This window comes from Sus scrofa, chromosome 14 (assembly GCF_054392235.1).
Source record: "Sus scrofa isolate SSC_HxYL_T2T_F1_AM1 chromosome 14, Sscrofa_HxYL_maternal_Yorkshire_Landrace_v2.0, whole genome shotgun sequence".
NCBI classification, from domain to species: domain Eukaryota; kingdom Metazoa; phylum Chordata; class Mammalia; order Artiodactyla; family Suidae; genus Sus; species Sus scrofa.
This window is the reverse complement of record NC_139396.1, coordinates 79,531,744-79,549,545: the sequence shown is the minus strand read 5'-3', so window position 1 is coordinate 79,549,545 and position 17,802 is coordinate 79,531,744. Positions and strand designations below refer to the sequence as shown.

The following is a 17,802-nucleotide window of genomic DNA, read 5'->3' as shown; positions in this document are numbered from 1 at the left end:
AGGATAGCATGAGAAAAAGAATGTATATATATGTATGACTGGGTCACTTTGTTTTACATCAGAAATTGACACAACACTTAAATCAACTATACTCTAATTTAAAAAAAAAAATCAGGACATTCCCACTGTGGCTCAGCAGGTTAAGAACCTGACTACTATCAATGCGGTTCAATCCTTGGCCTTGCTCAGCGGTTTAAGGATCCAGCATTGCCCCAAGCTGCAGCATAGTTCACAGACATGGCTCCTGAGTTGCTATGGCTGAGGCATAGACCAGCAGCTACAGCTCTGATTCGATGCCTAGCCTGGGAACTTGCATATACTGAAGGTGTGGCCCTGAAAAGAAAAAATATATGTATTAATAAAAAAAATATGACTTAGTGTAGAGACCAGTTCAATGCAGAAGTAAAAGAATAAGCTAACATTCTGATTTGGGTTTGAGGGACTATGCTGTAAAAGCAGTCAAGTTATGGAATACAGGGGGTTTTGCAGAAAAAATGACAACACTGGGGTCTTTGCAGGGTGGGGGCAGGGTGAGTATGGTTCTGGAGCTGAGTTAGGAGAGGTGTCTCATATAGAGACAGAGTCTTGAGAGGAATCAGGATACAGTCCCATGAAAGGGCATGACAATCGACTGGAGAAAAATGTGAGGGCTGTGGGTCACCAGGATTAAAAGCACGGGCAAGAGAAGAAGAGGAAGAGGAGTGGGAGACCAAGGGGAATCCGCTATCAACTAACCAACACAGGGAAAGAGCAATTCGGAAAAGAAATGGTCAGTGGTGCCCAGTGCCGTAGAAAAGAGACCATACACAAAGACCGAATGCTGTCCTTAAGAGTGACCTCCACCAAAAATAAATAAGTAAATAAATAAAAGTAAAAAGGAGTATCAACTAGTATCCATGAGGACGTGGGTTCGATCCCTGGCCCTGTTCAGTGGCCTAAGGATCCGGCGTTGCCGTGAGCAGTGGTGTAGGTCGCAGATGTGTCTTGGATCCTGCGTTGCTGTGGCTGTGGTGTAGGCTGGCGGCTACAGCTCTGATTAGATCCCTAGCCTGGGAACCTCCATATGCTGCAGGTGCAGCCCTAAAAAGACAACAAAAAGAGATCGACCTCCACCACAGTAGCCTCAGGGATTAATAATGGCTAATGAGGCAGACACCTAATTGTATCCTATTTTAAAAGAGTGAAGGCGTGGTGAAGCAGGGGCAGCCAAAGCAAGCTACTCCTCAGAGGCCATGAAGGTAGGTGCTCTAAATGCAAGTTCAGGGACAATTAAGTTTGATTTGACTGACTGGCTTTTAATATGGAAAAATATAAGCAACTGCCTTCCCTGCTGCTCTGCTCTTCCTGGGATGGTGTTGGTCTCTTGTCCTGGCTTTTCCTGTGATGCCCACGTTGATGATTCTGAAATCTCTATATCCAGCCAGACCTCTTTTGTGAACTTCAGATTTATATCGATTCAGTGCCCCACCATCAACTTGTTCAAATGTCTACTCACGGGCGTCTCTCTGTTATTTTTTCTGCTGCACCTTCTGTATCTTGGCTCTCAGGCAATAAAGGTACAATCCACCTGATCATTTTAGGACCTAGAAGCTATTCCAGACTCCTCCTTTCTCCCATCCACCTCTCTCTTATTACCATATCCATTCAGTCACTAAGTCCTATCAATTTTATCCCCAAATGGTTATCAACTAGGTATGCTTTTCTCTCTCTCTCTACCACCACTGCTTCAGGTCAAGTCCTCAGACTCTCTCACTTAAACCATCAAGTGGTGGCTTCCTAATGGGTTTTCATGTCTCCAATTTAATCCCTGGGAGCAATTAAGATCCATCCAGAAAAAGGATGGCTTTCAAACAGATGGGAAAGTTGAGAAAATAAACAATGGATGCTGAACAACCCAGAGGATAGCAGAAGCGAGACTCCTAGAACCGGAAGAATAATAAGAGGAGGTAGTATTGTCTGAACCAAGAAAGGAGATAGAGCAAGGCTGTCTGGAGAGAGACGGAGCCTGCAAGCTGCCAAAGGCGATCCCTCAGAAAGGTGATGGGGGAGGAGCGGAGCATGCGCAAACAGCCCTATATCGTATCTTCGTCTCCCAGTCTTCTACTCGTCCTTTCCATTGGCCTCACCTACCTGGGAGCTTGGGAAATATACTCACCTGTAACACAGATGAGAGCAGGTAAAGGGCAAGCCAAAGTGATTCAGATCAAGGGTAAATCTGACCTGTTTCTCCTTCTTAAATTTTTTTCTATTACACTCAGAAAACGCAAATTAAAAAAAGTTAACTGCCTTCCAAGCCTTGCCTTCGTCTATTCCCTCTGGCTTCATCTCAGGAAATCTAAACTGCTTCAGTTGCTTGGCATACCCCATGTTGCTTCATGTCCTTCTGTCCTTGCTGATGCTGTTCCTCCATAAGTCAACAAATGTCAACATGTTTACACACACAGAGACACACACACACACACACACACTGGTGGGATTTTTTTTTTTTCATGTGTTTTGTTGAAGTATAGTTAATTTAAGATGTTGTTAGTTTCTTCTGTGCAGCGAAAACTGGTAGGAATTAGATTATAATTGAATTTACTATTCAACTTTGAGAGAATTGACAGCTTTTCAATATTGAGCTTTTCCTTTAATGAACAAGAGGTATCCTTTCATTTGTTAAGCTCTCTCAATATTTTATGGTTTTCTATGTAGAATTCTGTTTGTTTGTTTGTTTGTTTGTCTTTTTAGGGCCTCACCCTCAGCATATGGAAGTTCCCAGGCTAGGGGGTCAAATCAGAGCTGCAGCTGCCAGCCTACACCACAGCCACAGCCACAGCCATGCAGAATCCAAGCCACATCTGCGATCTACACCCCAGCTCACGGCGACACTGGATCCTTAAGCCATTGATGGAGGTCAGGGATCAAACCTGGATCCTCATGGATAATAGTCGGTTTCGTTACTGCTGAGCCACGACATGAACTCCAAGAATTCTCACACAATATCTATTGGCACCAGTGTGAGCCATGGATTGGCTAGGGGTGAGAGGAAGAACGTAAAAAATTGAAATATTATGGAGCTAGAAATAAGTAGGATTGAAATATTGAAATAATATGGGTACTGGAAGAGCACCCCCTTGTGACCAGAGGCATATCCAGGCTTCATCTGGTAGGAATTGCCTGCTAAGTTAAGAATGGTTGTCCAGCATCCCCTAATGTGGGCAAGGTGGCTGGAGAGAGGGTACTTCAGCTGTGTCTGAGTCACCACAACATAAACACTGGGGTTGATGGGTAATATGGCTTTGCAGAGCCATACATCTCTGATTTGGGACCCTCCCAAGGTCCCTTTCACTACATCCCACCATCAACTGCAACTCTAAGTGGACACAGACAACCTTAGGATTATTCCAGTGGAGGATCAAGACATGGCTAAGCCAAAGAGCAGACTTTGGTGAATGAAAAGAAGTAGTTGAGAGCCCTGGACAATGAATGGCTGATAAAGTTTCCATGCCACCCTACACCTTGTGTGGCCCGCCTGCTAAAACCAGAGAAGAGGTAAATTTGCTGCTCAAGGATCCATGTTGCTCTAGAGGGAGCCCTCATCTGCCAATCTGCCTTTTCCCTATGGGTACCGGTAAGTAGTTAGATTACAGACTCCTTCTTACTGATGACTATTCTGGATGAAATACTCTTTGAACTCCCAGAGGGCTCTGAGTGTGGACAAGTGTACCTGCTGGAGAAATGAAATAATGGTTGATAAAATTTCTCACAGAAATGTAGATACCCTCATTTGTAAATATGAGCAAAAAACATAAAAATTATTCATTAAAATTCAAAAGCTCACCTCTCTAAGAAAATAGCCACCACTAAAATAGAACACAAGAAGAAAACAAGAGAGGTCCTTAAAAATTATAGTTAATATCCCTCGTGCTATCTGAGAAAATATTGCATTGATTAAAAATAAAATTAGTCATTATTAAAGAGGAACAATTAGAAAGTAGAAGAGAATTTTGGCTATTAACAAAGTTTGTGATTATCTTATACAAATATTTTCAGAAATTAGAAAAGGAAGAATACTTGTCAGCTCATTTTATAAGGCAAATATTTCCTTAAACAGGTGAAGACATGAAAACAACTGACCATTCATAATTCCTCTATATATAACAAGGGCAAAAACCCCAACAAAATATTGGCAGTCTGAATCCAACAACATAAAAAAAAAAGATTATAAATCACGATAAGGAATTCTTAGGAATTCCAGGTTGGTTTAACATTCAAAAATCAATTAAGTATATGTATGATTGTGTCACTATGCTGACATCTCACCATGTATGACAGCAGAAAATCACACTACACTGTAAACCAACTATACTCTAATACAATTTTTTTTTAAGTAAAAAAATTATTTTAAAAATCAATTAGAAGTTCCCATCGTGGCACAGAGGAAACGAATCCAACTAGGAACCTTGAAGTTTCGGGTTCGATCCCTGGCCTTGCTCAGTGGGTTAAGGATCTGGCATTGCTGTAAGCTGTGGTGTAGGTCACAGATGCTACTCAGATCCTGTGTTGCTGTGCCTGTGGCGTAGGTCAGCAGCCATAGCTCCGACTGGACCCCTAGCCTGGGAACCTCCATATGCCGTGGGTGTGGCCCTAAAATAGCAAAAACAAATAAATAAATAGAAGGTTAAAACTATAAAAAAATTTTTAAATAAAAATAATTTAAATATTCGAGGATGGCCCTAATCTATGAGTTGCTGGGCACCACACATATATCTGCTAAACTCTTTCCCATATTCTACAGGAAAATATGCTTTATCAAAATGAGTGAATATACTAAGGAAAAGAAAATCCTGGGACCCAGGAAACAAGCTAATTTAAAAAGAAATAAAAAATAAAATAGAGGAGTTCCTTCATGGCTCAGCAGGTTAAGGATCCAGCATTGTCACTGCTGTGGCTTGAGTCACTGCTATGACGCAGGTTTGATCCCTGGCCTGGGAACTTCCACATGTTGTGGATATAGCCAAAAAAAAAAAAAAAAAAGAAGAGAGAGAGAGAAAAGAATCTCCTGTATAACATCTCACAAAGTGGCAAGCCTAGAGGATAATTAATCCAGATGAAGCATCAAGATGCATTTTGAATGCAGTATCTTTAACAATTTTGGACCTATTTGAATATTTCATTTCTTTTGCCTTTATAGTAATTTATATTTTTAAAGAATGAGTCCATCTCATTATATGCAGCATATATAGTTAGATTTTTATTTTTGTTTTTTTAGTGTGATAATCTTTGTCTTATCATTGAGATATTTGGTCTGCTTATATCTCTTATAATAATTAATATTTGGGGATTTAATCATATCATCTTTCAAAGAATTTTAAATTAGTCCTACTTTATCTATTCTCTTTCTTGGCTTCTTTGGGATGGATTATGTTTTATTGAAATATTTTATATTACCTTGAATATCACAAACCTGTAAATCTTTTTTTTTCTTTTTTTTTTTAAAGGAAGCTGGGGTTCTGCTGGTTTTAAGTGACTAACAGTGATATTTGTTGTCAGCACAACAGTTCTTCAAATCTTGCTTCATATTGTGTTTTTATTTTCTTCCTTTTTTTAGGACTGCACCCTCAGCATATGGAGGTTCCCAGGCTAGGCGTTGAATCGGAGCTGCAGCTGCAAGCCTACACCACAGCCACAGCAATGATCTGAGCCACGTCTGTGACCTACACCACAGCTCCCAGCAACGCTGGATCCTTAACCCACTGAGCGAGTCCAGGAATCAAACCTGTGTCTTCATGGATACTAGTCAGATTCATTTTTGCTGAGCCAGCCAGGAACTCCTGTAAACCATTTTTATAAGAGGTCAGAACTATGAAGTGAGGTATTTCTAATAGAGGTAGAACTATACAGAAGTCAGGATAAATGTCAGGACCTGAAGGACAAGTGTGTAGAAAGAGCACAGAGGAGATCAGGCATGGAGTAGGTACTTTTGTGCAGGAGTTGCAGGTATAGTGGAAATTACTTATAAGGATGCTGGGATTTCACAGAACATGCATAAAGAATTCAAATGAAACAGAAAAACGATAAGCTAATCCCCAATCAGTAGGCACAAAAAAGTATGGAAATAGGACAAGACCACATTTACTTAGGAGAAATTCCTAAAGAATAGGACACTAACCCCTTATTCCAACATCATTTGAGATTTCCCTAAACGTCCTCAGTTCTGCCTAAGAGTAAGCATATAATATAAAACACATTTCTGACTCAGTTAACTTCATGTTATAACTCCAAACTGTCAAGTTTGGAGCAGAATATACCTATTATTTTTTTATTATTATTATTAGCAAACATGATGGAGGATAATGTGAGAAAAAGAATGTATATCTATGTATAACTTGGCCACTTTGATGTACAGCAGAAATTGACAGAACATTGTAAACCTACTATAATTTTTAAAAAATTTAAAAACTGAGGGAGAAAAAAATAAACAAATAGGAAAAAAAGCAAAGTGGTCTTTACTCATTTATAGCACTAGAGGGCACCAGAGCACTTCTTCAATCTCAGTAAAGACCAGTCCATTCATTGCTGGTATTACAAAGCAAAAGACTTTAAACAGGGAGTGAATTCAATACTCCAGAAAGCTTGCCTCCAAAATGACAGTTCTACTTTTCACCCAATTCATTTGTTTATGTCTTTTGAAGGTCAGTGTGGGTGACCATTATTATTTATATTTTCAAATGTTTAACTAATTCGTGTCTCTGAAGAGCAGAGTAGAAATGATGGACCCAAGGTGTATAGTCTAAATCCTAATTTTAAAACTTTTCAGAAATAGCTATTTTCTGCTGTGCCATCCTGTGTGCGGTTGCAATTGCTCCTCACCAGGCCTTCTCACAAAACTTTCAGGATCAAGGGATTCCTGGCCTAGAAACAAAAGCAGAGTCGTTTCATTCCCCAGTGGATTGGAATGAACACTGGTAACAAAATCAAGTAGAAATGGAAGAGAAGACACTCAAGAAGATCTGAACAGGGACTATAAGGGCCCCCACACATGAGGTGACACACAAATTTATGCCATGTCAAGGACACTTGTATCTCACCCTATCGCTCTGAAAACATCACTACAGCCTGAACAGCTGAATATGCTTTATTGGGAGAATGATCTTTCTCTTTGCGTCAATGTTTCTGCACTACTGCTTTGGCTCAGTAATAAATATGTGAGATCTTTTAAAAAATTTTTCAGAAATAAAAGAGGACTTGTAGCTCCAGTGGCACAATTGGTGAGCACGCGGTACTTATAAGAAATAAAAGAGGACTTGACCTAAACATTAAAAGGGTGCATCATGCTGCCATCCTCCAAAAGGACCAGGAAATTCATAGTAAGAGCAATCCCAGGGCAATTAACATCTGCAATCCAAGTAAGGATCTTACTGAACTCACTCTCCCACAAAAATAATGAAAACTTGGGCAAAGCCACTAAAAACAATCATTTCAGAATCCTGAAAATTAACCAAAGCCACAAACGAAACTGCAAATCATCCCTCCAAGAGAAACTGTTGAACTTGGGTAAGACAGTGGGGTCTGTGACATGTTAACCAGGGCTATTCCCAGCCCTCCTCCATCCCAAGCTCAGTGGCACACCCTTCAGAAGCATAAGAGGGCATCCTTTAGACTGCAATTAAAGGACACTAGACAATCACTCCAATCCACAAAAAGAAATAATGAGCTCCTGTGAAGGGAACTACATCAGTAAACATAAAAAGTATACTAGTTTTGTTTCTGACCCCTATCTTCTCATATCTGTTTTTGAAGACAACTGCATAAAGCAAGAATTATAAAACTGTATTGAAGAGCTTATGATATACAAGGATATAATCTGTGTGAAGAGAAAGTAGGAGGGAACAGAGTTATATTAGAACCAGTTTTAGAATAATATCAAAGGTAAATTAATATTAATCTGAATTAGATTGGTTTTTCTGCTTTTTTTGTTTGTTTGTTTTTTGGTCTTTCTAGGGCCGCATGTGTGGCATATGGAAATTTCCATGCTAGGGGTTGAATCAGAGCTGCAGGCCTACACCACAGCCACAGCAACGCCAGATCTGACCCGTGCCTGCAACTTACACTACAGCTCATAGCAACACTGGATCCTTAACCCACTGAACGAGGCCAGGGATCAAACCTGTATCCTTGGATGCTAGCTGGGTTTGTTACTGCTGAGCCTCAAGGGGAGCTCCTGAATTAGATTGTTGTAAGATGCTAGTTGTAAACCCAAAGTCAACCACTAAAAAATTTTTAAATTTAAATACAGTAAAGGAAACAATAAGGGAATTAAAATGGCACACTAGAAAATATCTTTTTGGAGTTCCCATTGTGGTGCAGCAGAAACGAATCTGACTAGGAAACATGAGATTGTGGGTTTAATCCCTGGCCTCGCTCAGTGGGTTAAGGATCCGGTGTTGCTCTGAGCTGTGGTGTAGGTCACAGATGCGGCTCGGATCCTGTGTTGCTGTGGCTATAGCGTAGGCTGGCAGCTATAGCTCCAATTAGACCCCTAGCCTGGGAACTTCCATATGCCGCAGATGCAGCCCTAAAATAAATAAATTAAATAAATTTTAAAAAAAGATGGAGACAACTAGTCAAGGGAATAATAAACTGCTAAAAGAATATTAGTTTCTCTTGAAAAAGCAGGCTTAGAATCCATTAAAGTAGGAAAAATAAGGTTTCCACCACCAAACGATATTAAGGAGAAGCAATATCCTATGTAAGCAGAAGCTGGGTCTCAGATTCCACCTGTTGAATATACTGTAATTTGCTAATATTTTGTAAGATATTAAATTTCCAATCTTTGGAGGCTGAGGTTTTGAGGTTTTTTTTAATGGTATTCTTACTGTGATTATAGGAAACCAGTCTGCCCAAGCACATTATTAGATAAGAAAATACTACCTGAAATAGATACTCACTGGAAGCTTTCCCTCATTGAACCCTCAACTTTATCAAGCCACTTGAGAAAAGAAGAGGAAGACTTCAAATAATCTTTTTTTTTTTTTTTTTTTTTTTTTTTGTCTTTTGAGGACCAAACTCGCTGCATATAGAGGTTCCCAGGCTAGAGGTTGCATCAGAGCTACGGCTGCTGGCCTACACCACAGCCACAGCAGTGCAGGATCCAAGCCACGTCTTTGACCTACACCACAGCTCAGGACAAGGCTGGATCCTTAACCCACTGAGCAAGGCCAGGGATCAAACCAGCAGCCTCATGGTTTCTAGTCAGATTTGTTTCTGCTGCACCGCGATGGGAACTCCCCAAATGATCTTGAGCAGCAACCACAAAACAGTACTTGAGATTTATAGGACACATTGCAGTGTTTCAAGTACTTCACGTTCATCAGCTCCTTCAGGGTAACAAAACCAAACCTATAAGGTAACAATAACACCCATAAAATCAGAAAATCCATACAATGACACAATGATGAAGATGCTGTGGCTCTGGGCCCCAGAAAGTCTTCTTATTCTTTTTCTTTTCTTTTCTTTCTTTCTTTCTTTCCTTCTTTCTTTCTTCCTTCCTTCCTTCCTTCCTTCCTTCCTTCCTTCCTTCCTTCCTTCCTTCCTTCCTTCCTTTCTTTCTTTCTTTCTTTCTTTCTTTCTTTCTTTCTTTCTTTCTTTCTTTTTTAGGGCCATACCTGCAGCCTATGGAAGTTTGTGGGCCAGGAATCAAATGGGAGCTGCAGCCACCAGCTTTGGCCACACCACAGCAATACTGCATCAGGGCTGCATCTGCAACCTATGCCACAGTTTGCAGCAACACCAGATGCTTAACCCACTGAGCAAGGCCAGGGATCGAACCCACATCCTCAAGGACACTATGTCAGGTTCTTAACCCAATGAGCCACAATGGGAAATCCTGGGCTTGGGAAATTCTTAAAGAAAATAAAACTCACATGGAGGCAGAAGAAATGGCAGCAGCAGAAATGGGTAAAAGCAGAGTAATAACTTGTACATTCCACATTTGAGTTTAAAGGAAGAAAAGACTGGCTGGGTTAATTTAAGAATTCTGAAGAAATTTCAGTAGAGATTTTATTTTACTGTCTCTCTCTCTCTCTCTCTCTTTTTTTTTTTAGGGCTACACCTGCTGCATATGGAGGTTCCCAGGCTAGGGGGGGTCAAATCAGAGCTGTAGCCACCAGCCTACACCACAGCCACAGCAACGCCAGACCTGAGCTACATCTGTGACCTACACTACAGCACATGGCAACGCCAGATCCTTAACCCACTGAGCCAGGCCATGGATTGAACCTGCATCCTCATGGATACTAATCAGAATCATTTCCACTGAGCCACAAGGGAACTCCTCAGCATAGATTTTTAAAAGACTAAAAGAAAGATTACTTCAACAAACAACCCTGAACCACACAGATCAGCGTTGAATTAGCATATGCATTAGCATACTTATAGGTGACAGAAGCAGCTCAGATCTGGCGTTGCTGTGGCTGTGGCTGGCAACTGCAGCTCCTGATTTGACCCCTAGGCTGGGAACTCCTATATGTCACAGGTGAGGCCCTGAAAAGAAAAAAAAAAAGAATTTCAAAAGAGCTGTGTAATGTTGTGATCATTAATTCTCTTGGTATTCATCATATATTAGGTATGTTAATATTCTTCCAATTTTAAGTGTAGATTTAAAAATGAGACAGTTGAAACAAAAGGTCAAGGTTTCTAAAAAGGTCAGTGGTGGATGCTGGACTTTTGTGTGTCCCAGTCTATTTTAGGAATGTTACATCCTGAAAATTGATCTGATACACAGGAAACCATCATTTTCGTAGCATGAATATGATAAAAAAAAAGTATGACAGAGTAAATTTGTTCAGAGTAGAAAATTCAACTTACAAAAACAGATCCGTGAGTCTGCAAGCCAAGCGTCCAAAAATTAGACATTCTGGTCAAGAACATGAACTTTCTGTATATTTTGTCATGTAACTAGCAAGTGGCTGGAACTTAATAAAAATTAAACATAGTGGGTATAAATCCATTACTCTATGGTTTATTTCACTACCATCTTAGCAGAAGGAATTGCTCTTTTTTTTTTAATCATCTCTGTCCTCTGTTTAATATTTCTAGCAGTTTATAAAGAATTAGTCATTATATTTGAAAAGAGTCCAGTACATCACAAATAAAACAAATTCAGATAGGACAAAATGTACAAAAATGGCAACTCAGAGTGGAATGGCAACCTTCCTATCTCAGGTCCAAGGTCATGAGTTTTGTGGCTTTCCTTTAGAAGGAGTATCTTCGAGAGTTTAAAAAAGACCTCGGCTTTCTGAAACCACTCAGGTTTTTACATTGTTGTATTATTCAGTGAAGCAGCTCTTTGTCCACTTGAGCAGCCTTGTCTGTAATCTGTAACTTTAAGCGTGGACAGGCAAGGCTCCAGTCCTGTCCAGCGATTAAAGTTACAGAAATTCTAAAAATCATGATTACTCGGTCTAAAGCTGAAAGCCAGCTGAAACCTTGAGCATAAACAGCAACCTGACACAGACTGAATTCAAAGCTTCAACACGTAGAAAACATGCCAATAAGTGTTAACTTCTTATTGCTGATGAATCATCACCATCATTCTTGTTATTATTATTCATTTAACCCCACATCTTCAAACTCATGAAAAGGAAGCCAGAGAACCGGATTCAAGAAAGGCTAATTTCCAGTCTCAACATATTTTAAAAGGACTCCGGGCTGCTTCTTACTCACCACCCTCATTAACAGGTCCTCAGCTACAACTTTGAAGTCATGGGTTGGACCTTCCCAATGAGAAAGCCAAAGTGCAATGTGAACTTTGTGGGACTGGCTTATTTAATCTTTCTCCCGGCAATTGTTTGTCCAATTCCTTTCTCTCCTTCAAATCTTTGCTCAAATCCTTCCATTTTCAACAAGGCCACCCTGTCCACCTGTTGACCACCTCCCCACACCCCAGTCACCCACTTTGCCCCCATTCCTGATCCACCTTTTTTTGCTTTCCTTTCTATTCATGTGCAGTATTTATCAACGTCTAATATACAATGGAATTCACTTATTTATTCTCTTTGCCATCTACTGCCTGTAAAATATAAGCTCCATGGCAAAAGAGAACATTGTTTCATTCATCTTTACATCCCAAGTACCTGACTATTACCTGACCCTGGTGGGGGGGGAGGTATTGAAGGGAGTTCCCGTTGTGGCACAGTGGTTAATGAATCCAACTAGGAACCATGAGGTTGCAGGTTCCATCCCTGCCCTTGCTCAGTGGGTTAGCGATCCGGCGTTGCTGTGAGCTGTGGTGTAGGTCACAGATGTGGCTCCGATCCTGTGTTGCTGTGGCTCTGGCGTAGGCTGGCAGCTATAGCTCTGATCAGACCCCTAGCCTGGGAACCTCCATATGCCGCGGGAGCGGCCCAAGAAATGGCAAAAAGACCAAAAAAAAAAAAAAGGTATTGAAGGATGAACCTAGTTTTTCTGTGTATTCTATCCCATCACTATTACAAACTATCATTACTATTATTGGCTTTATTGTAGCATGGTTCATGGTAAATGAACAGCAAGAATACTGGTAACAACGTAATAAAAGTTAACAATGAATAATAATAATAATAAATTACATTCACCCCCAAAGCATTACATTTCTGATGTTATATGCCTGAGAGCCTTAGAAATTACCACCCCAACTTTTAATTCTGATCACCCTGTGAAAATTTTTGAATTTTTCTTGGCAGATGAAATAGATCTTTGGTAGAGGAAAACATACCGATGGAAGCCCCACAAAAGATAAATATGCTTTCTGTTGAATTTTCTTTTCTAATGGCTCCTCCATGAATAGTAATTCATATTAAGATAATAAGAGCTAATACTTTATTAGTATTAGTTAAGGGCTCTGCTTTAATATACTAGCTCAATAAATCTTCAAAACAACACCACAGAGCAGATGACACTGTTCTACCATTTTGTGGAGACAGTGGAAGACTATTCGGATTCATGAAACAAGTAATGTCAGAATCAGAACTGGGATCCAGGACTGTCTGTAGACTCTTGATGTTATAGCAAATTATGCCATATTGGTAAAAAATCACAGACACACACACTGTTTCCTAAATACAATCCAAGGTAAGTAATTGATGACAGCCCGCACTTCCAAAGGTCTAGGACATCAATCAAAATACCTTTTCTCTTCAAAAGTTTGAGTCATTCCATTGAACTCCTGGTCTTCCTAATAGTCTGTTTTACATCTAGAACTGCAAAGGGCTAATAAAAATAATTTAAAATTCTGGGAGACTTTTTTTTTTATCCTGAATATTTTTCCACGTTTTAAAGAAACACACACCTTGCTCTTGAGGGGATCTTTTTTCCTCAACCCTCTTTCTCACCTCTCCAGGGTTTCTCAGCTCTTCTCAAGTCCAGACACCCTGGCTTATTTTTAAAGCCCTATCTAACCTGGCTTCCTTTCTCAGTGTTTCTCCAGAAAATATTCTGTCCTGCGGTTGGGTCACCTCAATGGCCCATGAACACCATAGTCACTGCCCTTTCTTCGTTACGCTTTCTTCTTCATCCTCTTACGATCCTGTCTTGACCACCCCTTATCGACCCTGACCAACCCTGAGAGTTCGCTGTCATGTGTTACACTTTCACACAGTAGGGAGTGGGCCGGGGAACCGTCTTGGGATTTTTCCTGAGTGGCCAGTGTCGGGAACCTGGGATAGCTGGTCCCTTTACTTGCCTCCTTCCTTCTTGTTGACCCACTTGCTTTGAACTGCTCTACTGCTCCAGACCTCCAAGTAGCATGTCCTTCTATCGTCATATAGCTGTTTCCTCCTATTTGTTAGGCTTGATCTAGAAGATCCTTGATGGCAAGGCCAGGTCTAGATTAATTTTCATCATCTCCACTTTTTCGCCTATTTTTTTCCATTATAAATTGTCTCCCACTGCACAACTAAAGCTGAATTTTTCTTTTCTTTTCTTTTCTTTTGTCTTTTTGCCTTTTCTAGGGCCGCTCCTGTGGCATATGGAAGTTCCCAGGCTAGGGGTCTAATTGGAGCCGTAGCCGCCGGCCTACACAAGGGCCACAGCAACACCAGATTCAAGCCGCATCTGCAACCTACACCACAGTCCGTGGCAACACCGGATCCCTCACCCACTGAGCAAGGCCAGGGATCGAACCTGCAACCTCATGGTTCCTAGTTGGATTCGTTAACCACTGAGCCATGCCAGGAACTCCTGAATTTTTCTTTTTTTAATTAAAATTTTTTATTATAGTTGATTTACAATGTTATGCCAATTTCTGCCATACAGTAAAGTGACCCAGTTATACACATATATACACTCTCTCTCGCTCGCTTTTTTTTTTTTTTTTTTTTTTTTTTTTGTCCTTTTGTCTTTTTAGGGCCGCATCTGGGGCATATGCAGGTTCCCAGGCTAATCAGAGCTGTAGCCGCCAGCCTATACCACAGCCACAGCAATGCCAGATCTGAGCCGTATCTGTGCCTCACACCACAGCTCGCGGCAACACCGGATCCTTAACCCAATGAGCGAGGCCAGGGGTGGAACCGGCAACCTCATGGTCCCTAGTCGGATTCACCTCTGCTGCGCCACAACGGGAACTCCCTGTACACTCTTTTCATCAAGCTGAATTTTTCAATGTCAGAGATCTTCTCTTCACCAGTTCCAATGGCAACTTTCTACTTTTTTTCTTCCCTGCGTTCATGGTCATGGCTACCTTGCGGATAGATTAGATCCCCCATGAAAGGGATGATCTCTCCCCCCTCCCTAGCAGCTGCTAAATACCTTCTCTCAGGAAACCAGATGTCAAAGCAGGTAGGAGAGTGGCTTTCTCAGCTTATTGTCCTCAGGTCTCAGTGGAAGTGCAGGAAAGAAAGCCAGATTTTCTAGTTTAATGTGAGCATTTCATTCTACTTTGTAAGCCCATTGCTTCTATTAACTTCTTGCTTAAGTGTCCTAGCCTGTCTGTGCCGGCCCGAAGTCTCAAGAGTATCCCGAAAAGTGTCTTATGCCCTCATTTGAATAAAAGCCTTATCAGCAGAGCTGATTTTTCTTTTTTAAATCCTCCCTTAATTTTTTTTCTAATCTCAGGACCCCTTTATACATTTAAAAATTATTGAAGACCTCAAAGAGTTTTTGTGTATGTGCTTTCTAAGTATCGATAATTTCTATACCGGAAATTACAGCTAAGAAAATTGTAAAATATCTATTTATAGCTTTTTTTTTTCTTTTTCTGCCATACCTGTGGCACACGGAAGTTCCCAGGCCAGGAATCTAATCCAAGCTGTCACAGAGACAACGTTGGATCCTTAACCTGCTGTGCCACAGTGGGAACTCCAATTTTATTTATTTTTTAATTTATCGATTTACATATTTTTTGTCTTTTTAGGGTCACATCTGGAAGTTCTCAGGCTAGGAGTCGAATCTGAGCTGTAGCTGCTGCCAGCCTACACCGAAGCCGGATCCTTAACGCACTGAATAAGGTCAGGGATCAAACGTGGATACTAGTCGGGTTTGTTAACCACTGAGCCACAATGGGAACTTCAGCCAATATTATTTCAAAATAACAATAATAAACTCATTTTATGGTAACATCTAGCATATTATTATTCTTTTTCCAAAACTAAAACATATAGATACGTTGATTGGCATTGTTTCATATTTTTAAATATCTTTTTTTCTGTGTGGCTAAGCAGAAGACAAGGCAGAAGTATTCTGAATAGCTTTTTTAGGTAATAATGAATATTCTTTGCTATTGTTCCAAAATTCAACAAGCGGTGATCTTTTAAAAACTAGATGCAGGAGTTTCTGCTGTCACACAGTGGGTTAATGATCCAGCTTGTCTCTGTGGTTGCTAGTTTGATCCCTGGCCCAGTACAGTGGGTTAAAGGATCCAGGGTTGCTGCAGCTGTGTCGATTCAATCCCTGGCTGGGGAACTTACATATGCCATGGGTGTGGCCAAAAATGGAAAAAATAAATAAGAATGGGTGCAATATAGAATCTGAAACCATTATCAGTGAACTTTTCATAATTCACTTTGGATGGTCTTTTATCCTTTGATGATTTTGCATTACCAAAAAGTTACTGATCTTTGTTGTTCCTGCTGTGGCTCAGGAGTTTAAGAACCTGACGTAGTGTCTGTGAGGATATGGGTTCAATCGCTGGCCACACTCACTGGGTTAAAGATCTGGCATTGCTGAAAGCTGTGGTATAGGTTGCAGATGTGGCTCGGATCCATTGTGGTCGTGGCTGTGGCTATGGCATAGGCCTGCAGCTTTAATTTAACCCCTAGCCTGGGAACTTCTATATGCTGCAGGTGTGGCCCTAAAAAAAAATAAAAATAAAAAAAAAAATTACTGGTCTTTGGAAAATACTGATTCACTGAACTATACAGATCATCCAAATGTCTGGCTTATTTCATAATATGAAGAAATCACATTTGCTTTTTTATTTTTTTGTTTTGTTTTGTTTTTGTTTTTGTTTTTGTTTGTCTTTTTGCCTTTTCTAGGGCCTCACCCAAGGCATATGGAGGTTTCCAGGCTAGGGGTCTAATGAGAGCTGTAGTGGCTGGCCTACACCATAGCCACAGCAACGCCGGATCCTTAACCCACTGAGCAAGGCCAGGGATTGAACCCGCAACCTCATGGTTTCTAGTCGAATTTGCTAACCACTGAGCCACGACGGGAACTCCAGAAATCACATTTGTTAATATCACTACCAAACCTATCCAAAAAAAAGTCTACATGTTTGGGAAGGTGGAATGTTTCAGCTCACATAAGCAGGTACGAGTTTTCCAAAATCTTGACTTTTGCCTCAAGTTCAACTTTTATCACTGACTATGAAAACCATCAGTGATTTTCCATGAATAATAGTTCCATTTGTTCATTTTCAAGAAAACGTCTTCTAAATCTCCAAATGTGAGTAACTACAATTTGTCAGTCATTCTTTTTAGTAAAAACGATGTTCCATGAATACAGCTCAAAGAATCACTCAAATGCTTTTTCTTAAAACAGCCATCATACTTGGGTTTGCAGTAGAATCATTGTACACTGCATTTCCATTTGTCATATAGATTAAAAATCTGTACACGAGAGTCAAGATTTTTTTTCTTTGGTTTCAAAAGGTGTTTTAATAAGGAAATCATAATTGATTTGTCCTACAAAATCTGCTAATAACTACATGCCAGTTAAAAGAGAACTTGGAATCAGAGAGCTGTATTAGCTTTTGAGATCATTGACCTCAAAATGTTCATATTATAAGTGTCTAAGATAAGAAGCTGGATAATTATGAATAAAGTAAAATTTTCATTAGTGACACTGAGATTGGGTAGGGACAAATGTGAATTAAAATATATATATTTATAGGAGTTCCCGTATGGCTCAGTGGTTAATGAATCCGACTAGGTTGTGGGTTTGATCCCTGACCTTGCTCAGTGGGTTGAGGATCCAGCATTGCTGTGAGCTGTGGTGTAGGTTGCAGACTCGGCTCGGATCCTGTGTTGCTGTGGCTCTGGTGTAGGCCAGTGGCGACAGCTCCTATTGGACCCCTAGCCTGGGAACCTCCATACGCCGGAGGAGTGGCCCTAGAAAAATGCAAAAAAAAAAAACCAAAACAAAACCATATATATATATATTTAATAGTTATTTCCCCAATACAATTTTTTCTCCTACTGTACAGCATGGTGACCCAGTTACACATACATGTACACATTCTATTTTAAGAGTCAAGATTTAATTCAATTAATAGTTTTTACTGCTTTGTCAAGAACATTTCAAAGTGATCCCTGCATTTTTTTCTTTTTCTGCAATTATGTAACA

The 17,802-nt window shown here is 40.3% G+C and overlaps 1 long non-coding RNA gene across 1 annotated transcript in view; it reads left to right on the top strand.

The window, feature by feature from the left end:
- LOC146396806 (uncharacterized) overlaps positions 1–17,802 on the top strand; it is a 769,570-nt gene that overhangs the window by 526,723 nt on the left and 225,045 nt on the right. The gene's annotated exons all lie outside the window — the stretch shown is intronic.